Source organism: Triticum dicoccoides, chromosome 4B (genome assembly GCF_002162155.2).
Source record: "Triticum dicoccoides isolate Atlit2015 ecotype Zavitan chromosome 4B, WEW_v2.0, whole genome shotgun sequence".
Classification (NCBI taxonomy): Eukaryota; Viridiplantae; Streptophyta; class Magnoliopsida; order Poales; family Poaceae; genus Triticum; species Triticum dicoccoides.
The window spans coordinates 625,580,914-625,605,277 of NC_041387.1; the positions used below are offsets into that span (position 1 = coordinate 625,580,914).

General features: G+C 43.4%; 1 long non-coding RNA gene across 1 annotated transcript; it reads left to right on the forward strand.

Annotated features, from left to right (window-relative positions):
* The first annotated feature begins 6,854 nt into the window (after positions 1-6,854).
* LOC119294070 lies at positions 6,855-7,875 on the forward strand. Its single transcript, XR_005143320.1, has 3 exons — positions 6,855-6,988; positions 7,082-7,387; positions 7,602-7,875. It is a non-coding gene; the product is annotated as an uncharacterized LOC119294070 (long non-coding RNA).
* Positions 7,876-24,364: the final 16,489 nt, after the last annotated feature.

Genomic DNA, 24,364 nt, shown 5'->3' on the forward strand with positions numbered 1-24,364 from the left:
TCGAAGAGGTTTTTCTGATGGGCTCCGTAAAGTTTGTGAAGTCTGAAGGATATGCTGAGTAAGTTGAGGCAAGTGACCATAATATTGAAATTTGTTGTTCTCTGTAACTGTAATCCAACACTTTTGGAACTATGGTAGGTATGCAGATTGTACAAGGGAATTGTCCCACTATAGGGCAGAAAAATTCTATGCAAGTATCTATTACATGCCTTATTGTCACCACAACCCCAGATTGCTTTTTTAGGAAACAATCACTACTCTAAATCATATAACCTTGGGACTCCTTATGAGATGATTGCTATTCTAAATCATGTATAAATGTAGAAAACTAACTTCACTATAAGAATCTCAATATCAAGTAATAATGTTTTGACTGATAAGGTGTTATCCTCTAGAGTATATGTGACAGTGGGATCTTTACTTGTGTCATATCAGGGGTACAACGGACTGCATTAATTATGTCTTTGTATGTCTTGATTGTTCTCTTGCATACACCAAAATTACCAAGTATATGAATTTGATTTTGCTTCCAAATTGTTTCCTCTAGTTTGTTCAAGGAATACTGTTTTGTTCCTACTTGAGTTGCAACGTGTGACTTCTGGAGGCAAACTCTTCCATCTGGTGTTGTTCAATAGGTCGTAGAGAGCAAAGTAGTCAGGCTACGACCAGATGTCCAACATCTCCAGAACCTTGATTGGTTATCATACATACGTAAACTCTATTCTGGAAAGTAGTACATGTAATCATTAGTTCTAGGAGAGTATGTAGACTGAATTTTCTATACTGCAGTCTCGAGCAAAGTAGTCAGGCTTCCATGTAGATTGAATTAGTTCTTCTAGTTTTTGGATGAATCCTCTAGGATAATTCTGATTTAAGTAAATATCATCGATCCACCTAATGGGAGAACATTTATATTTAGTTCGATCAAATGTAATCTTTGTACAGTAACATTTCGACCTATATCTGAGAATTTTGTAGCTCCTTTATTTCAACAGTAATGATTCACTAAGCTCCTATCTTACCACATGGTTCGTTTTATTCACCACATTTAGATATAGCAACCCTTATTCACCAAGCTCCTAGCACCCTTTGTGTTTTTAGATCAATTCTTCTGCAAAAAAAATTGAATTGTTGGTCTGAAACCAAAATTGTTTTGAAAGAAACTGAATTTCGCTATCTGCTCATTTTCTACCATCTACACTACTACAACATGTGGTACATGCCAGAGAACATATTGTTTATAACAAATTTCAGCATTGGGCATCATTCTGCTGTTTTTTGGATCACGTGCTGTTATTTTCGTTCATAACATTCATGATTTGAGTTTCTGTAAAGGTATCTGAAATAGAACATATTTTTGATAAATGATTTGTGATGCATTCTTTTGCGCACCTAACTGCCTACTTAGAAAACAAAATTAGAAGTAGCTGCATTCACCTATACTGTGGAGTGTGTATAGATGCCAGAATAGTTGCATGCTTGCTTCCTACTAATCAGTTTTTACACTGTAGGTAGCTCATCTATAAGTACCCTGATAACAGTAGGCTGATATTAATACATTTAACAACTTTGTAGAAACACAAGGATCTTTGACAGCACAGAGTTATGCTGAGAGGGTGTTCGAGGCTATCATTCAGGAGTTTCAATCCGGGAGAGATGCAGGCGGGTTGTCTTTTTTTTCGCGAATACGCAAAGCTTGCGTATCATTCATTGATAGGGAGAAAAGTTGTTGTACATGAGAGTTAGGTAGTGGGCATTAGAGCGATGCGTACACATCAGATGGTGCAAAACCTAGCGCGAGCATGTTGGATATTGGGTGAGCTCAGCCCCAACCTAGCCTACGGCGCCTACGGTGTGATGATGGCTAGTCCCTTTGACCCCTGCCTTGGCCCATGAGTGAGCCTCCTCTTGGACGTCCTGGAGAAGCTTGGTCGGAGAGGGTGCGGTGCCGTCAAAGATGCAGGAGTTGCGATGCTTTCATATGGACCAGGCGATCAGGAGAGTGAGCGAGGAGATGCCTTTACGATGCGCCGCGGAACGGCCAACGTGGTAGCGTGCCACCAGTCCAGAAATTGGTCACTGTGTGCGGGCGCGGGAGCCTGGGGTAGCACCAGCTGAAGGAGTCATGCTACACCTGTCGCGAAAATGGGCATCCCACCAGCAGATGTTCCATGGACTCGCTAGCCTGGGTTGTCTTCTTTCTGAATCATGTTTTTGTTGATTTCTCCCCGCTCGGAGTGTATTAGAGGTCATGATCAGTACAGTTCCAGTTCTATTTTCTCAAGGGCTGACCCTATAAATAGTCGCTCCATGTTTCTTTGTGATAATCTATAAATTATTCCCTCTATTTCAATATAGTTCGGTGTTAGGCCCTTCAAGATAACACTACTCCCCATATTAAAGAAGTCAATGTGAGGATATCGTTGGAAATTCAGTCGCTATTCCAGGAAGAAACTTTTGAATAATCGAGGATGCAATTCCATAAATGGTATAATTCCAAATGAGATTTTACGACATCAAATCCATGGCGCCTAATGAACAAGTGTAGATAAAAATATAGGCAAAAAGGAGAGATAGTATGCATCACTAGTTCACTACCTTCGTTGTTTTTCTCGAAGCAGAAAAGAAGATCATTTTAAAGAAAACGATCAGATGAGATAAGAAGGGTCTTGCGATGCATGCAGCTCGTGCAAATAGAGGTAGTTTAGTCCGTGAGGTAAGTTTACCTCACAAACTTATTGTTTCTTTCGGCAGTGGTTCTAGTGTCCGAACATTGCATGCGCAGTAACTTAGTTTACATGCGTGAGGAAAAATTACCTCACACGCCTTGTTTCTTATGGCAGCTCCATAGTACGTTTCCTTCCTCCCTGTTGTAATCTTACCTCAGGTGCTTCATTTCTTATGTTTTGAAGGTTCAGCCGTGGGGTGGCTGGGGTGAGGAATAAGAATTCCTCACCCAGGGTGACGAATAGTCAATCCCTATATATATATATATATATATATATATATATATATATATATATATATATGTCTTTGTGTTCTGTGCTATACAGCATTCACTTATAGCTATGTCTTCACTCTTGAATCTTTTGATCTAAGTGAATGTGATCGGACCCTAAGTTATTCCATGCTTCTACCTCAACTCTATCTGTCTAAATCATATGCATTCTATTGAAACTTGTCGATTGTCTTCTCTGAGTCCTTGTCAGCAGAGGACAATCTGACAAACATTTAAATGTATTTTAATGCTGCTTCCTTATTGCTTGAAAACCGAAGAAGTCGGAACGACCACCCGACAATCCAGGCGTGCGTGGGAACATGGAACAACTCTAATGAGTTGCATGCATGCCACGTGGCCTTCAGATGTGAACCGCCAGGGGCACCTGCGTAATTATGCTGCACCGCCCTCCTCTTCCTTATAAATTCTAACACATGCGGTCATTATCTGCTCTTCCACCTCGCCACCTCCGACAAACCCTAGAGCCTCTGCTAGCTCACGTCGTCGTCAGAGAAGAAGCGCTTAGCTGTCGCAACCTCTTCGTCGCCGTCCTCACGCCGGCCGTGGACCTCGTCCTGTCCGCCGCCGCCGTAGGTGTCTTCCGCCGCCAAGTTAGGGCGTGGAAGGTCGAACTGCTCTGCTTCTCTTCCCATCCGTCTAGCAGTTCGTCAAGGGTAAATAAATCTCCCTTTTTACTGTCGTTTTAGATCTGTCAAATCCAGCCACTTTTACCAAAAGTGGTTTCTAAACTTACAAATCTGGATTTGTCCTCTTCTGCATCTCATACCATGCTTAGTATATTCACTTATGCTTCATAACTAGTTAGATTCCTCACTTGTACTTATTCATGGATTCGTACAAATCTGGAACAAACTCTCTCCAAATAAGTGAATGTCTTCGCACTATGAGGTCAATGTCTTCAACACTGATTTATCTTCAAAATCTTCTAAGAATGCATATGACCTCTTCCCCTTCCCTCGCATCTCTAATGCTGTCACAGGTACATGTCCATGGGAGAATCCCTTGGTTCTCATAGTATGCATTCATTTGCAGAATACTTAGAGCATCACATTGAATCTCCTGAAGCCAGTTCCTGTCTGAAGCCAATCAGATGGAAGCCATTCACTATGCTGAAGCCAATCAACTTAAACTATGGCTTCAGAAAAGTCTGCTCGAAAGGGTGGCAGGCAACACCGAGGCAACACAGCTCTTGGTCTACCTCCTGCCTTGTATGAACAATACAAGTCAGACCCTGATGAAAGCTACAACCAACGCAAGAACCGGATTCAATGGATCTGAAGATATTGGGCAGAGGAGTGGTTCATGTACAAATTTGTCACGCCTGAGTATGCTAAAAAGAATGCCATCAAGAGACCGTGGGGATACTTCTATATCGCGGCCTAGTGCCGAAGACAAAGGCTGAAGTTATTGGGCAGGAATTCTATCCTTGCATGGTCATAGGACCGCAACCTGAAAATGCCGACCCATCTTCACTGCTATGGTGTCGAGAAGACAATCTTTTCAAGCAAAACTATCTGTTTGCAAAAGATTCAGCTGCCAAGAACCACAAGCTGTTCGGCCTCAACTTCAACCCTGGTCCCTCCTCTCCAAGATCTGATGGGACACATGAAGCCAATGAAAACGGAATTGGCCCCTTTGGCAATTTTAATGGGCTTCTGTCTCACATTGCTGCTCAGAGAGCAGCTGTGGATCAATCTGATGGTGAAGCTGGTTCTGAAGATGCTCCCGCACCTCCAAAGGAAAAGAAGAAGAAAATGACAAAAGCTTCAAAACCGTCTTCTTCACCAAAAGCTTCATCAAGGAGCCTCTGAGGATTGCACCTCCTGAATCCAGTGTGCAGTCTGAAGACTTATCTCGTGTGTCAAAGAAGACCACAAAGCCAATGCCCAAGAAGGCCACTAAGCAACCCCTGACTCCGTTTGCAGTACTCCGCAATAAAGATGAAGCTATTGATCTGTCTAGTGATGACGATCTTGGTGATGATGCTCTGGAGATGCTAATCAAGAGCAAGCAAGAAGCCGAAATCTTAAATGATCTGCCGCTCTTTCATGTTGATATTCTCAACAACTTCATCGATGAGTGGTTTGACAACCGGGACACTAGTATTGATGATCTTCAACTCCCAGTGGAAATAAGTGTCACCTTCCATGGAGCCATTGCTGGAGAATTGGCTCTTGCTCAGAAGATTGTCAAGCTGAAGAACAAAATTGACTATGAGAAGGCTCATTTCAAGAAGCACATGGACAAGCTCAGTGTCGCTGACGTTCAAATCTTCAAGAAGATGTTGCATGACCTCAAGGAGGAGTTCCACAAGAAACGTACCGAAGCCAAAGGCTCGAGGCAGCGCATGAAGTATTTGGCTGAGAAATGTGTTCAAGCCCATAATGAAGCAGAGAAGCGTAAAGCTCTTGGTCGACCTGGAATTGACCCCAGGATGGCTGCCAAGAAAAAGAAGACTGCTGAGACCCACACTGCACCAAGGCGGGAAGAACCTCGCATGGTCTTCCCTACCAGTATGACAGGCTCGAAGCCTAAGGTCCCCTCAGCAGCCTCTGAACTAAAGAAGACAAGAGATGCTGAAGTTGAAGCCAAGAAGCGCAAGCACAAGGACGCATCTGTCGATGCTCCTTCCAAGAAGAAGCTGGAGACTAAGGAAACTAAGTCTTCAAAGAAAGAGCGTGCTGCAGCCTCTCAGCCTCTCTCTGTTGAACCCATCTCTGTTGCTCCCCCTGTTGCCACAAACCAAGAACTTCGCGTTGTACTTCACCAGCCTGCTTCCATAGAGGCTCTAGAAGAAGAGCAAGTTCCAGCTATTGACCCCAACGCAGCTGAAGACATTAGTCATGAAGACAATGTCGTTGATGATGAAGTCCTTCCTCAGATAGAGCATTAGTTGGTATCATCGCCTGCTCCAATGAGCAGCAAATACATCAGCATTGGTCGTCCATTGATGCCATGCGCAGGATGATTCATGGGCCGATCGCCCGCAAGGAGAAACCCCTGTTCGAGATGCAACACCCCGTACTCCACCAGCGCCAGTCACCAGCCCAATGGTGAATGACGACAACTACATGGAGACCACACCATCACCAAAGGCGTCGCCCGTGTTCCAACGGCTTCGCAAAGGCCTCGGGCCATCGGTCTCCATGTCCACCATCCCATAAGAAGATTCACAACAATCCAGCTCAGTGGCACGTCAAGTGTTCCCTGAAGAAAATCCTTCTGCGACGGTTCCTGAGTCTGAAGCCAAAACTGTTGAAGTCATTCCGGCTGCACCAGTCGATGAAGAAGAAAGAAGAGAAGAGAGAGTTGCTACACCCCTGCCCCTGATCAAATCATTCTCGAGGAGAATGTGATCGTGCAAGACCCTCCGGTCATTGACCATATGGAGGTTGAGAACAATCAGGCTGCCACAAACACTGCTGAAGCCAATGACCCTATCTTGGCTGAAGATCATGTGGAGCCTGAAGCCAATGTTGTTCCTAAAACCAATGTGAACCCTGAAGCTTCTATCACGCCATTCCCCAATGACGGCGCAGTTCCACCCCCAAGGCCCAGGGGCGGGCCCACCTCAATTCAAGGGTATTCACTTGAATACCCATTATTGTTGTCAAAAAATTAGGTATATATAGTGTATATACTGTGTTGTATATAAGGAAAAACGAAACGGACACTCCAGAACGTGCCAGTTAAGCATTTCAGTCCAAAAACAGAGGCAGCCCATCGTGTATATTTCCCCCTCACCACCACGACATGGCCCATATGGCCCAAATCGCTACAGCACGCACTAGAAAAAATAATCCATCAATCCCATCGATCGATCAGAGGATAGGAACCGGCAGCGCCGCCCTTCCCCTGTTCTCTAGTTCTCTATGCACCACACGGGATCCGAGTAGCCAACCGCCTGATCGGCGCCGCACGGCGGCCAGAGCCCAGAGCTGTCGTTGCCTGATTGGCGATTGATCGCAGGTACACATGGCCGCGGCTGCGCGCGACGAATCCATCCCTGAGCCATTGCCCCCTTTTGGTTCTGAACTTTCTGATCTTTGCACACTGTTGTAGGTGGCGGGTTAGCAGGATTGCAGGCAGGAATCAGGGGCAGGAATCGATTCAGTTCGGAGCCACAACCCGAAATCAACTATTGAAGGCATAATCGCAAATTACACGTACTAATCCTTTGACCCCGAATTTAACTATACAAAATGTTCCAACTGAATTTATCTATCACTGTCGGACTGAATTCAGACAACACTATACAAAGTGTTGTAACTGAATTTATCTATCACTGTCGAACTGAATTCAGGCAGCAGGAGCTCGATTTTGTTCTAATATTGTCCAGCAGGCTGCAGTTCAGAAGTACAAGACAAAGTAAGTTAGTTTGACCACCAACCAGTTGTCTTCCTACTTAATTATAGTGAAACTACAGACTTGTTCGCAGTCAATTATGAATTGTTTAGACATGACAATTTGCAATTTGTCATTTGAATTTGCAATGTGAGAATATTTATAAATTGTAATTTTTTTACAGTGAGCATGATCTATAACTATTAGTACACTAAAATTTGAGCAATTTACTTTTCAGGTGTAAAACTACTGATTTGAGATCCTTATTGGAAAGAGCTGCTGCAAAAAAAGGGAGGTCTCTTTGGTACGAGATTGTTTACAAACTTCTCAAATTGGTGCTAGTTGCAACAGCTTGTGTTAAGAGGTTCTTCTCATCAATGAACTATGTAAAAAAAAACAAGCTAAGAAGCAAGATGGGACAAAAATACTTGAATGATTGCTTGGTCACTTTCATTGAAAGGGAATTTTTCTTGCAAGTCAAGGACGAGGACATCATCACTCATTTTCAAAGCATCAGGGATCGCAAAGTCATCCTCTAGTTTGTAAGATTTCTTATCGTTTGCTATTTCTATCTTCTATATATCTTAGATTTTTCCATGATATGTTGGACTATTTTTACTTTTATATGTTGAACAATACGAAATTATGATCAATTTTTATGAATATAATATATTTTGCGATATCTTTTGTATAGTTTAGAACTAGTATAATATGTTGCTATGATTGTTATACGTGCAAAAAGGAAGGCTATAGGCTTCCAAACAAAAGTTTTCAAAATTTGAATACACAGTGTTCAATTCCTGTGCCCGCCCCTGCCAAGGCTTCACACTATGGAGACGGCTTACAACCGTGATATGGAGTTGGTCACTGTTCGCTAGCCCATACTGGTTCCTCCCACTGGTACAGGGCCCCAATATGACTATCATGTGCAACAGCGACCACAAGTACAGAAGCCTAAGCCAAGACTGCCAAGACTTCCAGGTGCTGCAACAGCCCCAGGATCCTTCAGTATCAATAGCTTCAGAGCCTACAACACCTTCTTTGACAGTGACAAGAATTCCTACTCGAAGCCAAGGATCTCTTCAGATTGCTTCTGGAGCCATCAACAGCGCAGCTACTACTCGTGTGTTCTCTATAACCAAGAGAATCTTCCCTCACATGCTTGATTGTGAAGCTATTGCTGGGCTCCCATGTCTTGAAGAAGCTCTAGATTGCTTTCATGATGCTAGCCTTCTGGAATTCGTCACAACCAAAGAGCACTGGAATGAAGAGCTACTGCTGCAGTTCTATGCTACTCTTCACATTCGTGGATACAACAGGGATCCGAAGACATGGATCCTTGAGTGGATGACAGGTGATGTGCACCATGAAGCCAAAGCTCGGGACATCATTGAGCTTACCTCCCTACCCACTCCAGGTGAATTGTACGAGCCTGGTTGTCAGCTCCACACTGATGCACTGCAGAGCATTTTTCAGCGGCCTGAACCCAATATGAGTCAGATGCTCAGCATGATGAAGCCATTGCCTTGTGATGCAGAATATCCAAAGGAATTCTTTGTCCAGGACCTCGAGTGCTTGCCCCGCATAGTTTATCATATCTTGAGGCGTACTCTCTGGCCCATTAAGGGGCATTCTTCGGAAGCCAAACTTGAAGGCGCCATGAAGACTTTGGTTTTCTATATTGTTAATGGCATCAAGTTCAACTCCCAGGATTTCTTCATCAGACAACTTGCTGCATATGGGATTGATATTTTTGGCTTGAAGTTTTATACTCCATGGGTGATGCGCCTAATCAAGCTTCATTCAACTGTCAACTATCAGCCTTCTACACGTAACCATCTGGTCTTCTTGCCTGAGGTTGATCTATATGTTGAAGCCATCTACCCCGAGCTTGCCAAAGAGCCACTTACTCTTCACAATGCTGATCATCAAAGCTTCACGCAGCCCATCGAAGGAGTTCATGTTCTGAATGCCGTTGTTCCTGCCTATCTGCTTGCTGGCAATGTGCGTCTGCCTCTCCGTGCTAATACCGAAGCCACTGCCAGTATAGTTGCTCAAAGGCCTCGAAAGCGTTCTCAAGTCCTCAATGATCGTGAACTGCTTGTGGCCTTACATCAGAAGTAGGACAAGCACCATGACTGGCTGAAGCATCAAATGCATAGTCTCTTGGTGGATGTCAATCGCATTCGCAATCTAGCTACCAAGAACTCTTTTGTTGCCCATGAGAATGCTAGGCGGTCCTGGAAGAGCCTCACTCTGCTATGTTCTGAAGATGATCTTCAAGCAGATGGCTTCACCGAAAGCTTCCAGTTTGACTCCAGGCCTCCACCTAATGCAAGCTGGCGTCGTACTCCCTCTCTTGAAGACTTTGAGTATTCATCTTCGACTACAACTGTTGTTGCCAATGTCGTCGATGAAGAAGATGATGCCACTTCACCCACTGTGACTGCACTACGTATCGACTCTGCACCAGGCCCTTCTGCACCACCAAACTCGAACAACGACCTTGCTCCACCATCTGCTCCTTCTGGGAACGAGTAGATGCTCTATGTCTTCAAACCTTTTTGGTCCTTACTAACAAAAGGGGAGAAGCATATGAGTTTATAGTCTTCAAACGGGTCCTTATGGGTGGCTGCATTATTTTTGCCAAGTTTTACAACTCTCGTCTTTTGATACATTTGGTTCTCTGAGTTGTAACACTTAAACTTGATGGTCGTCTGCTACTTTATATGCTATTCTGTGATGCGATGATAAATCCCGCATGAAGTCATTCTGTAGACGTCCATTTTCCATTATGCATATCATTATCTTCTTTACTTACTTATATGCATAATGATTGTCTTCACACTTTGATGATGGCCTCCACAAAGCAAAACCTGCCATGTGCATTTGCATTCAAACGCAAGTCATCTATATGCACATCTTCAGGGGGAGCCTCGTCTTATGTATGAAGACAATACTCACAACACTAAAACTTTCACATACTTTTATCCCCGTTGAAAACTTCAACCAGTTTGTCATCAATCACCAAAAAGGAGGAGATTGTAAGTGCATCTAGTGCCACCCCTAGTTGGTTTTGGAGTATTGGCGACAAACCTGGTTGAGGGACTAATGTGTTTGTGAGAATTGCAAGATAAGACAGGTAGTAGTCCCATATTGATTCGGTTTACCTACCAGAGATGACCCCTAAAAATGTGTGAAGACATTGAAGACAATGGTGGTCTGTGAAGACATTCACATTGAAGACTATGACGGAGAAGACATCTCGTGAAGACTATGGAGTGCGAAGACATAGTTGTTTCACAGTTTCCTTTTCTTCTTTGTTGAGTCATAGGAACCACCGTACTGTTAAGTGGGGTCCCAGTGAACAAAGTCAGAGTGACTGATGTGATGCTCAACCAAATCCTATGTCTTCGAGCGAAGACAATGAGAGCAAATCTTATCCAGAGATGGATGAGTCAGCTTTGCTTGTATCCCAAGTTAAGCTGCCACGTGTGTTTGAAATCTGACGTTGGACACATGTCAGTTCCTTAGTGACCCAGGGTCATTTTGGACAAATCAGGTCGGGTTGCCTCCTAGCTATAAATAACCCACCCCCTACACCATAAATTGGTGGCTGCTCAGAGTTAGTGCACGGCTTTTGTCGTTTGAGAGCAACCCACCTCCGAAGCCTTTGAGAGAGAATTCTTGCGAGGACAAAGCCCAAAACACCCAGAGCCAAAGAGTGTTAGGCATCACTAAAGTCTTTCTGTCTGCGTGATCTGAAAACTTATTACACTTGAGGACTGTGAATCCTCCAGCCGGTTAGGCGTCGCGTTCTGAGCATCCAAGAGTCATTGTGAATTGCCGGTGAATGAAGTATGTGAAGGTTTGGAAGTCTCCCTTGAATACTTACCGGAGTGATTGGGCGAGGACTAAGTGTTCTTAGCTTAAGGGGAATAAGGTGAAGACACAGTCTTCTGAGTTGAATCTCAGCCTCCCTAACCAGATGTACAGTTGTCACAGCAACTGGAACTGGTCCAACAAATCCCTTGTCCTCTCCGAGCAACTGGTTCTATCCTACCTCTCTACCTTATTTACAGTTTGTCTTCGTGAAGTCTTTGCTTGCTTGCCTAATCTGTTTGACTTCACTGTGTGAAGACTATTATTTGTTTGGCTTCATACTATCTTCCATCCCGATCCTTTCTACCTAGTTGCTCATAGTCTTCGTGCTTTCACTGCATTACTACTTAACTATGGCCTGTCTAGTGTAGTCTACCTTCCGTTGCATATTTATAGGATACATTTCCATTGTTTGTCTTCGAAACACCCCTGTTTGAAGACTTTCATAAAATCGCATATTCACCCCCCTCTAGTCGAATACTAGCACTTTCAGGTTGCAGACATTCTGTTTTTTCTTAGAAATAAAGGAAATGCTACCGAAATTTAGAGTAGTGTGGTAGCATCACCAGGTTAGGTCGAAATCTGGGGTGTCACATTTAGGTTTCAAGCATGTGACTGTTGGAGTTACATTACTCGGGACATGTCATGGTGGGCTTTCTCCACTAGTCCGTCTCGGCCCCGGTTCCTCGCTTGTTGGCTTTGCTACCCAATCTCCATAGCATACCTAGGTCTTCCCAACTTTTGGGATTGGCCCGATAGTAGTGGTCCCTATGGAACCCAAGGACACGGGACACGGTGATAGTTCCCTCGTCAATTAGTCCCTTGAGACATGTTGATATTAATTACCAAATCTATCTAGGAGATTAGGGACTCCGATACGACCAGGGAGCTCCTAATTGAGTATTCCACCCATCCAGCAAGGCTACCTCATCCACCTGGGGGTACGCAGTGATGTCGAAGAATGACGGGAAACTGTCCTTGAGCGGGCCGCCTAGACATCCCCAACCCATAGGTCCAGCCAGTAATTCATAAATCAATTGATGTGCTTAGCCCCCAATCTAAAGAAGTGTTTAATATATTTTGGGCCCCATTTACAAAATGGGAGCCCTAAATCTCTAGATCAACAAAGCAATGTCACAATCCCGCAGGTATTAAGCTCGAAGCATATTGCCCAAAGGCCTTGGCTCGTCGGAAGAAATTTTACATACCCACTTAAGGAAGAGAGCCCTATCCATCACCTTGGAGCTAGTGATTCACAAACCACCAAACTCCTTAGATTTGCACATGGCCTCCCATTTGACCATGTGATATTTCCATTTGAGCCCGAGTCTACCTAGAAGAAGGTGGGAAGGCCCCTCAATTTTTTAAATTTTGTTTCAAAGCAAACCTCACAAATTTTAGGGAGTTCAGTTTGAGGAGATGGTTTGGGGAGTTAAGTTTTACTGGGAGGGCCAATGATGATGTAATTTTTGCAATTAACGTGCAAAAAAGTGTGCAAATGACTCCATAGTAGCTCTTCTACGGTTCTACCATTGATATTACCATCCAAAGAGAGTCCCGGGCCGTTTGACAATGTAGGTTGGATAGGAAAATTTAGCAAAGACACAATGTAGAAGATGGTGGAATGGGGTGGTGTGTTCTCCTTTAAAGCTGGTTTGGAGAAACACGATGGACTGTGGCAGCGAGCAAAAGACATTTTTGTACTACTAGTAAGATGCCCGTGCTACGCTACGGAATCACAAAATAATATAAAAACAGAAGAATGTTCCAAGACATTGATCAAATCGATGTCATATAGTTGCGGAATCAAAAAATATAGAAAACACAAGAATGTACCTAGACATTGATCAAATCGATGTCATATAGTTGATAGGTACACATTTAGCACAATCAAACATACGGTTTCCAACCAATAAAATCCTTCTTCTAAGCCAAACATTTAGATCATATACCGACTTCTCGTCGAACCTACCAAAAAAAAGGAAAATTAGCAACATAAATATTTGCAAGTGATGTAGGTCGAATAGTAATCAAATAACTACAGGAGAACAACTGAGCAATATTTGACGAAATGCTAAACTGCAAGTGCCACAAGCACACATATTCCTCAACTAAAATACATCTACTCACAACCAGACTGCGCTGAACATGCTAAATTACAGAATATGTTCTAGCGGTTGTTGCCTTGCAACCACGAAATAGTAGTCAACATAAACAAAATGGTATCATTTTTAATAGGAATCTAAATCTGCCAAGACACCATATAATGCACAAAAATCTAATTCGGTCTCGTCATCTCTGGCTCCACTTCGAGCCCTTGCAGTTTGGGGCGTAAGACCTGCTGCTTTCTTGACCTTGTAGTTCTTCAGCTTCACACCTAAATCCAAGGGTTTCTCCTGGAAACTCCTAAGCTTATCGAATATCTTTTTGACCTGCCATGTAAATCATCGTTTTTCAAAAATTTCAGTGATTTGGTGAAAACAAAAAATCCAAGTGTAGTTTGAGCTGATACTAAGTATATATGTGCATATGCCTGACGAAGTCATGCGATTTTATATAAAGGGAAATATAACAAACCTAGCTTGGAGAATTTCTGTCTAACCAACTCTTCTAAAACAAGCCGATCCACCACAGAATCAAGTACAGTGAAGTTCCATACGAAGCTGGAATAGGTAGCAAAAATTAGGAGACAACACGTACGAGAGAAGACAATATATCAAGGGCAGGCATTATCCTCTGTTTCAATGTATCGTAATCCTAAAAGGCCAGCAGAGTTTGAAAATCATGCCTTTATGTATATTGACATCTTGATTTCCTAGTCTAATCAACACTAAACCAGAATGCCAAAGAATAAAAAGCTTCAGGCTATGCAACGAATACATTACAGTGGTAACTACTAACAAGCTACCTGGACCACCCAGGTGTTGTATTTTCTCCAAACTTAATCCCAAGTTACATATTGTTGGTATATATCAGTGTGCTATTCTAGTAAACCTTGACCATATATATCAACACCCGTTGTTGAAAAAATAAGTGGAAAAGGACAAATATTATCCTGTGTCCAAATTCTGGTTAAAAGGCACCCGAGATACCATGGTGAATATTAAACAAAGAAAAACATGCTTTTTTTTACCATCTATCAGTAAAATCAGATTATCCAATCAAACTTAACTGCCCCAAAGGAACTAATACTTTACATTTTTAACTACAACCAATTCACCATTATATGTTAATCTAAATAATGCAACCTATTTGGCTGTCATTGTAAACTCAGTGGTTATATCTTATTTGTACAGAAGAATTGTTGGAATGAAAAGTAAGAAACAATCAATTCTTGTTCTATTCCCAAAACATCCCCAGATACTACGGCAAAAAAAGATCTGATTCTTCCTAGTGCATTGAGTTGAGCGTTTACAGGCAGCCAAGCAAAATTGCAAATACGCTCACACTACTCCCATCCTTGGTTAGGGTCTGGCGGCTAGAGTTGGTGGTGATGGTGTGCCTGCCAGCTGGGTAATCTGTGGCAATTTTGCAGAAAACCGCCCGCCACTCCTCTGTTTGTAGATGACTCCTTGTATCTCCTGTTCAGCCCATCTCCCCCCTGCCTCATCTGTCCATCTCAGAGAAAAAAGGAAGGCCGTGGAACGATCTGGAGAGGTGTCGCGCTACTGTTGGTGTCGGCGCTATCCACCCCAACACTCATGCCCCACCGCCGACCACCACCACGACGCCCCACCTCCTCGCCGTCTCCTCCGTGGCTCCGCCCCCTTCCCAATCTTCCCAGCGTCGATCTTGGCAAGTACGCGGCCGAGTGCCGACGCCGTCCTTGCCCTGACACCTTCGCTGCCTCCTCTGTTTCTTTCAACAGCCTTACCGTCCAACCCCGTCCTCATAGATGTCTCCTCCGTGCCGTCCCCGCCTCTTCCAACGCCATCCTCCGCAAGTAAGCCGTCGGCTGCGCGCTGCTCATCCACGGCGGCGCCGCCACCACCTACTGCTATTCTCCTCTGATGCGCTACACGGCTTGTTCTGTTGTGATGGTTGAGGTGGATGTGCTATGCTGGACTACTTCCTCTCCATCTCTAATCTCTTCCCGTCTACATTCTTTTATATACAACTTCTGGTCAGATCTCTAGCCGCCAGACCCTAACCAAGGATGGGAGTAGTGTGAGCGTATTTGCAATTTTGCTTGGCTGCCTGTAAACGCTCAACTCAATGCACTAGGAAGAATCAGATCTTTTTTTGCCGTAGTATCTGGGGATGTTTTGGAAATAGAACAAGAATTGATTGTTTCTTACTTTTCATTCCAGCAATTCTTCTGTACAAATAAGATATAACCACTGAGTTTACAATGACAGCCAAATAGGCTGCATTATTTAGATTAACATATAATGGTGAATTGGTTGTAGTTAAAAATGTAAAGTATTAGTTCCTTTGGGGCAGTTAAGTTTGATTGGATAATCTGATTTTACTGATAGATGGTAAAAAAAAGCATGTTTTTCTTTGTTTAATATTCACCCTGGTATCTCGGGTGCCTTTTAACCAGAATTTGGACACAGGATAATATTTGTCCTTTTCCACTTATTTTTTCAACAATGGGTGTTGATATATATGGTCAAGGTTTACTAGAATAGCACACTGATATATACCAACAATATGTAACTTGGGATTAAGTTTGGAGAAAATACAACACCTGGGTGGTCCAGGTAGCTTGTTAGTAGTTACCACTGTAATGTATTCGTTGCATAGCCTGAAGCTTTTTATTCTTTGGCATTCTGGTTTAGTGTTGATTAGACTAGGAAATCAAGATGTGAATATACATAAAGGCATGATTTTCAAACTCTGCTGGCCTTTTAGGATTACGATACATTGAAACAGAGGATAATGCCTGCCCTTGATATATTGTCTTCTCTCCTACGTGTTGTCTCCTAATTTTTGCTACCTATTCCAGCTTCGTATGGAACTTCACTGTACTTGATTCTGTGGTGGATCGGCTTGTTTCAGAAGAGTTGGTTAGACAGAAATTCTCCAAGCTAGGTTTGTTATATTTCCCTTTATATAAAATCGCATGACTTCGTCAGGCATATGCACACATATACTTAGTATCAGCTCAAACTACACTTGGATTTTTTGTTTTCACCAAATCACTGAAATTTTTGAAAAACGATGATTTACATGGCAGGTCAAAAAGATATTCGATAAGCTTAGGAGTTTCCAGGAGAAACCCTTGGATTTAGGTGTGAAGCTGAAGAACTACAAGGTCAAGAAAGCAGCAGGTCTTACGCCCCAAACTGCAAGGGCTCGAAGTGGAGCCAGAGATGACGAGACCGAATTAGATTTTTGTGCATTATATGGTGTCTTGGCAGATTTAGATTCCTATTAAAAATGATACCATTTTGTTTATGTTGACTACTATTTCGTGGTTGCAAGGCAACAACCGCTAGAACATATTCTGTAATTTAGCATGTTCAGCGCAGTCTGGTTGTGAGTAGATTTATTTTAGTTAAGAAATATGTGTGCTTGTGGGCACTTGCAGTTTAGCATTTCGTCAAATATTGCACAGTTGTTCTCCTGTAGTTATTTGATTACTATTCGACCTACATCACTTGCAAATATTTATGTTGCTAATTTTCCTTTTTTTTGGGTAGGTTCAACGAGAAGTCGGTATATGATCTAAATGTTTGGCTTAGAAGAAGGATTTTATTGATTGGAAACCGTATGTTTGATTGTGCTAAATGTGTACCTATCAACTATATGACATCGATTTGATCAATGTCTAGGTACATTCTTGTGTTTTCTATATTTTTTGATTCCGCAACTATATGACATCGATTTGATCAATGTCTTGGAACATTCTTGTGTTTTTTTATTCTTTTGTGATTCCGTAGCGTAGCACGGGCATCTTACTAGTTCAGAACATAAGCAATGGCAGATATGTAGGGGGATGTCGCTGCAAGGCAAAGAATCAGGGATGAAGGTAGACACACAATCGGATCGGGTTACCTCTATTGCAAAGTGTTTTCCTTGTATGAACTATCAAGAATCAGTAATCCATAATTTGCCAGATTTCTTGGATCATTGATGCCAAAGGGAATGAAGTACCTCTGACGGCGACAATTGCAATAGAGGTGGGCTTTGGAAAATGATTTCGCATCCATTGTAGTTTTTCTTGTCCTAATGCAGACCTTGCGAGGTTATTAGCATTACATCTTCCTACTAGAAAAGAATGTGTACATATTATTATATCAGACGAAACTCGTGTTGATGTGCCTCACATGGCCGTCTACCAAGAAACTAAAGTCACATACACCCGTAGTTTTTCTTGTACGTATTCAAAATAAAAGATTGCTAGCAAGTATATCTTTCGCAAGGTCATTAGCATTACATCTTCCACCGAACATGAAAAAAATACCAACTCCCCCTATGAAAACTGAAAAAAAATGATAAATGAAAAAGAAAACAAATTTGTATAGAAGTACTCTAGTATAAATCCTATCTATGCCCTATGAAAATTCACAATCCGCAAAACTTGACAAGTCCACAACATAAGGATGAAATAGTAGCCCATGTTATTTTGAGTCATATTTTCCTACACCGCTAGTAATGTCAAATGTTGACCGAATAGAAAAGTATTTCAACAAGATTCGTGCAATGAACTTTTTTTTTGCGAGAAAACTTCGGATCTATTCATCAACTGTCAAGGTAGTACAAAAAACACCAAAGGTAAAAATCACATCCTGGTCCGTCCACCTAGCAATGACTACAAGCACTGGAGCAAGCCGAAGGCGCGCCGCTATCATTACCCCTTCCTCATTGGAGTCGGGCAAATATTGTCGTAGTAGACAATCAGGAAATCGTCGTGCTAAGACTCCGTAGAACCAGCGCATAAGAACAACCACCACCGTCGTTGAAGAGAAGTCTAGATCGGAAGAATCCAACCTGCAGACACATAGACACATACGAACGAAGACCGGATACAAGTAGATCCACTGAAGACAAACGCCGACCGGATCCCACGAGATCCACCGGGGGCACACCTCCACATGCCCTCCGACGACGCTAGAAGCATCGCCGAGATGGGGGCTAGATGGGGAGGACCTTATTCCATCCTTAAGAAGCCGCATGCGCCTCCTCTTCCTGAGTATGGCACAAACCCTAACAAAACTCTAAAAACACCTAAACACGGAGTCCTCCCGACGGCAAGGGTCGGGATCCACCACATCTCCATGATCCAAGGACCATAGGAGACGAGGCGGACCGACAGCGGAGCCGGTGGGAGACAGAGAAACCTTAGCTAAGAGGTCATAGGAGGAAGAAGCGAAGGGGTATTCATGCAATGAACTTAAGAAAACAAATGCTGGGAAAAAAATATTGAATGCACAATTGACAACATATGTGTGCAATTTTCATGAAAAACGACAAAAAACACTAGAATGCAACTTTTGAAACACCGAATTTGCTTTTTCATTTCCCTTGAAATTTTTCATGTGGGCATGAGAAAGCACAGATATAATTTCTTTTCAGAATCTTTTTACATTAGGAACAACATTCCATTGGTTGTATAACCAATCGACAACATTTTAACAGATCCGGTTACATAATAATAGCGACCAGATTATTAAAAAAAAGTCGTTTACAGGGCGCCTATAAAAAAATTGCGATACCGCGAGGCCTCCGACGGAAGAGATCATGTAAACTCGTCTCGCAAATGACGAGTTTAAGGGATTTGTTCCGCACCGGTGGCTTCACGGTACCACAAAAAAACATAGAACCAATATTGACAAGTGCTTCCATACGAATACAAGAAATATATATTCATCATCGTACTAATTCATCACATCTATAGATTGCAATTGGATCTTGCTAGAGGAGCGGTACCAGGAGAGCTTCCACTTACATTTGACCAAATCCATCGGCACACATCACAAGTTCATAGCCACTAGAGTACACCAGAGAGAGCAGCACACATAAGGAAGTGTTGTTTCGTCTCAGTCGCTCGCCGTGGCTCCTCTCCAGGTTGATTCTGTTAGGATTTAATTAATCCTATTAATTCCTACTTTTCCTAACTGAGGCGGTTGTCTCGTGTTCCTTCGGACGCACCCTTTAGGGGCTTTATATATGTGTAATCCCATTATCAATGAGAACAACTGATCCACTTTACTTGTGTGTCTCCCGTCTCTCTCTGTCTATTCTAACACGTTATCATGCACGCCTCTGCCGAGAGCATTAGGCCACGCAACAAGCAAAAAGGAACGGAAAGTAAAGAAGAGAAGAAGAACGGCGAGACTGGTGCACGTCCGTGCGGGCGATGCCCTCCGGCGTTGATGAACCGGTGGCCCTCGGCCCCTCGAACCAAGCGGCCGACGCGAGCCCGGATCTGGTGTTCGTCCCTGCGCCTCCACACGCATCCACGCTGCCGTTCCTCCCCTCGGGACGCCGGATGGCAGCGGCAAAAGTGGCGCACTTCGTGAAGACACTCCACCACGCAACACCAGGTTTTTCAATCGGCGATGCGACCTTCTTTTCCTAATTCTTTCAAGATGGAGATGTGGTCTGTGTGCAAACGCCAAAGCCAACCGAATCGATGGATTCATGGCTGTATGGAGAATCAGTGGAGAACCAGGCCTTAAAACTTGCCGCAGGGCCGCGCCTCGCGCCCTTTGTCGCCGGTCGTGGCCGCGCCGCGCATCGCGCCATCGCCGTTTGGCCGCGCCAGCCGCCCCCCGCGCCTCGGACGCGGCCGTCCGCTCGGCCGCCGTACCATGGCCGCCATCGACCGCCGCGCCGGGACTTGAGTACCGGCCTGCCGGATGAGGTTGTCATAATCGACGACGACAACGAAGCCACGGCGCTGCCATCTCCAACCCCTGCGGTTGTTGAAGCCAAAGCCAGCGATGTGGTTGTCGACGCGAACACTGCAGGGCCATCGCGCCCGCCGTCCCCGACGCCCGCCACTCCTCCACCTGCGCCACGCTCCGGCGCCCGCCGCTGTCTTATGGCCCTCAGCCTTCTCCTAACGACCTCGCCGTCGTGCAGCCACTCAGGCCGCACTGGTAGATGGAGCCACTTAGACGGAGCACGCAGCGACCTTTACCGGCTCGGCTTGACGGTGAACGTGTTGACACCGTTTTTTGGCACAGTCAATAACTTATTTAAGATGGCCTTAAATGGAGAAGTGTTCTACATGAAAGAGTTCCGTATTGTTGACATGAACATCTTTTAAGTTTGGGTCATCGCCATCCGATTTCATCCCGAAAGCCGAAACTATGCTCAAAGTATTAAGATCTTATATTCAGAGTACAGTTTAGCCGACTAAGCCCCGAAGACGACCTCAAATGGAAAAATGATCTACACGGATTGTCTTCGTCTCGTCAAAACAATCTATTTTGATATAAGAAACATCTAAATCGAAGTTCATATGCAAAAGTTAGAGCCAAAACAGTGTGCTGCATAAGTCTGCCCCGGAAGTTCCGGGCGAAACTTCCGGGGAGGTTCCGGGCTAAACCGAAAGTTTGCACGCGGTGCGCCCCGAAAACTGAAATTTTAACATTATTTGCAGATTTATGGGGCCAATTTCGACATCAAGATGACCTTGAATGAAAAAGTGATCAACTAAGGAATTTTTCTCCATTGCAAGATCTACAATTTTTCTTTTGGGACCATCGCGGTCCGAAGCCATATGCGACTTGCAGGAGCTGTGCAAGAGGGCAACTTGATGTAATTTTAGGCCGGAAGTTCCGGGCTGACCGGAAGTTCCGGCCCTCGTAGTCCGAGTTAGGTTATCTTTTGATGTTTTGGACGGGATTTGAGTCCTTCTCTTGTACGGAAAGTCCAGCCGCCTCATATATATGTAAGAGGTGACGGCCGATTGAAGAACAACACACAATCGAACAAATCTATCTATACTTTTTACCTTTACTTTTCCTTCTACCTTGTTTTTCTTCTTCCTCGTTCTTCGTTCGTTCTTCTTCATTGCAGGGCGACGATCCACGAGGCCCTAGGGGCGATCAGGTCGACCTAGGGTAGCCCATAGCCGCCGCGCGCCCTGACGGGGTCCCTCCCGGGCGTGTGGGGTTTTGGGTCCTCAAAAGCACCCACGGAATTGCTTGCGTATCGCGCTTCCGGACGGGTCTCCTTCGACGTGAGCTGCGGTGCATCACCCCCGGCGTCGAGGGTACACGGTGACGTGTTCGTGTGCGAACACACTTTTTGCCGACTCCGCTGGGGACAAAGCTTTGAACGGTCTCCGGACCGTTCTTGCTACGAAGAGATCGTCATCTAGGGGTTGCAATCTGCAAAGGTAATATGAATACCCAATCACATATGTAGATGCAAATAATGCATATCTTGTTGCTAGATCATCTAATGAGCATAATGTATCGGCTAGCCCTAGCTTTATCAATCATACATCTAATTATGTGCAAGAGCCGATGCAACATAATCTTCATGCTTCAACTTTATATAATTTTAGCAACATGCAACATATGTATCCCAACTCCCATGCATCGGCAACCCCACAAAACTATATGCCGATGAACAACATGATGAGTTCGGTTAATCAAGTTGAAACACCCCATGTAGGAACTTTTAATGGCATGCAACATAGTGTTTCATCTTTTTATTCATCGGCAACTAATTTGCAACATGGTAATCCAAACATGCCGGTGGATAGGGGAATTGGCCATGCTACTACTAGTTATTCGGCCAATCACCCTCAAACATCATATGCTACACCTCATGCTACTAGTTTTATGGCACCATACGCGACTTTTGATGTCCATAATTCGGCTCCGCACCTTAATGGTCATGGCCGAATAAGTGAAACTTCTACAGGAGCACAAATGCCTTCATCCTACTACCGTGGCATATCATGTTCCCCCTACACAATTACAGAATTTCGGCAACATCTCATTGCCGAAAGTGTCTAAGAGCATTGGGGGGCAACCATATCCAGACTGGGTAGTCGAGAACAAGCTTACATTCTCTTGGGATTTGTGCAACTCCATTCGAAAGGAACTAATAGAATGCGGGAAGCCTCGTGATTTTGCTGCAGTAAAAGCTAGAGTTGTGCAAATGATGCAGTTGCCCAGTGTTGTACCATCCAGTGCACCCCGTAAACAATTGCAAAGTTTCGGCACCTCATTGCCGGAAAAGTCTGAAAGTATTGGGGGGTAATCTCATGAGGAGTGGATGGAAATTGAGATGAAAAAATTTAAAGCTCGCCAAGCTGAGATGTGGGCTAAAATTAGACAAGAGCGAGAAGCCTTGCAAATTAAAAAAAATAAAGTTATTGATTCAGGTAACAAAGAAAATTTAGTTATTGGAAAAGCCGAATCAAGTAGTATATATTCTGAGTCCATCAAATCCAAAGAGGCAAGCATTATTGAGAAAGGGCATGGAAAGCATAGCAAAACAACCGTGCTTGATTTTTCTAAAATGAATGGAACATACTTCCTGCCCTATGAGTTTCGTGCCATAGAAATTGACAAGCTTCAAGAACAAGAACAAGTAGCCGAAGAAAGTTTGGTGGACAAATATCTTCAAACTAATGATGCACGAAATCAAGAAAAATATGATGACAAGGCATTGGGGAGCTATCCAAAGGCGGGGCAAGATATTCTTCAAATCACACCACCATCACGCTCTCCCAACATATTTGAAGAGGTATGCATAGCGAGTAATTTATCTATTTTCAGATTTGGTCGCAACTTCATTATTGATGCATCTATAAGAAATATTCTCATAAGTAATTTTGAAAGACCAATGAAGAAGGGTAATTTACTTGTTAGCAATAAAATTGTTATTGAGCATATCGGCCAACCCATTGCGCCATTTATAAAGACCGATAGTGACTTATTGTTGCAGTCAAGGCTTTCCCTATTTCTTTATCTAAAGTTCATATCTAATTGGATAGCTTTGCTTATTTATTACTTGGCTTGCATTTGGTCTCCATTGAGACATATATGCGCTAACTATTTTTGTTCAGAAATTTGAAGCCAAGGTTAAATTATTTTGAGAAAACCGATGCTATTATGATATCTTATAGAAAGACATTGGATATAGAGTTCAAAACACATTGCATAGCCGAATGAGGAAATTCCAAATCTGAACCATTCGTTTGCTTACCTCCAAAGCCGTTCTCACACCAACACTGGCTAAATAATAAGAAGTATACCTTCAATTCAAGCATGTGTGATCAAATATTTGATTTGTTGCTGAAAAATAATTACATTAGAATTCTTGATCACCATGTTAAGCCATCAATTCAAGGACGAATGTATTGTAAGTTGCATAATTCGTCCAAGCATAATTTTGAGGATTATAACATATTTTGTCAAATAGTTAAATCGGCCATTGAAAAAGGACGATTGAAGTTTGTTGAAACACCAAGAGATGACCAGTCTATTCCGATTGGTCCCGATGGCAAAAAGTTTTTGCATCGGCTGCTTCAAGCCGATCCATTTAAAGAGAATGTAAAAGCTGCAGGTGATGGGATCAAGCTTCCAAGTAAAGAAGTTATTGAAGAGCATAACGAACATAATCTTGAGGTCAAGAATTCCATCGAAGCTACAATGGAGACGCCAAGGACTGGGGGGCAGCAAGCAAATCAAATGATTGACGAAAGCAAACCAAAAGAAAACAAAGGCCGAAATAAGCGCAAGTGTAAGAGATCATGAAAGCACAAGTGCTCCCTGGGTGGTTTTGATAATTAATGTCAACATATCTTTTGTTGGACTAACATTTTTATCTAGTATGTTTCAGATAAGTTCAACAATGAAGTGGCATGGACTAAAGGATGTGGAACCCCTTCAAGATGCTAAGGACAAAGTATTGGCTCAAGCTTCAAACTCAAGACTTCATTTTATGTTTTAGTGATCCAAGATCACATTGAGTCCATAGGAAAAGCCAATACTATCAAGAAGGGATGAGGTGTTGCTTAATGAGTTTCTTGCTTCAAGTGCTTAGTGATATGCTCCAAAAACCCTCAACTACTTTCTCATATCCACATATGCCCCAAACCAAAAGTCTAACTCGGCCCCAGCGATTCTTTCTATCCGGCGCCACCGAGTTCAGATGTCATAGCCACTGCCACAAACCCTAGGCAAATCGGTCTCACCG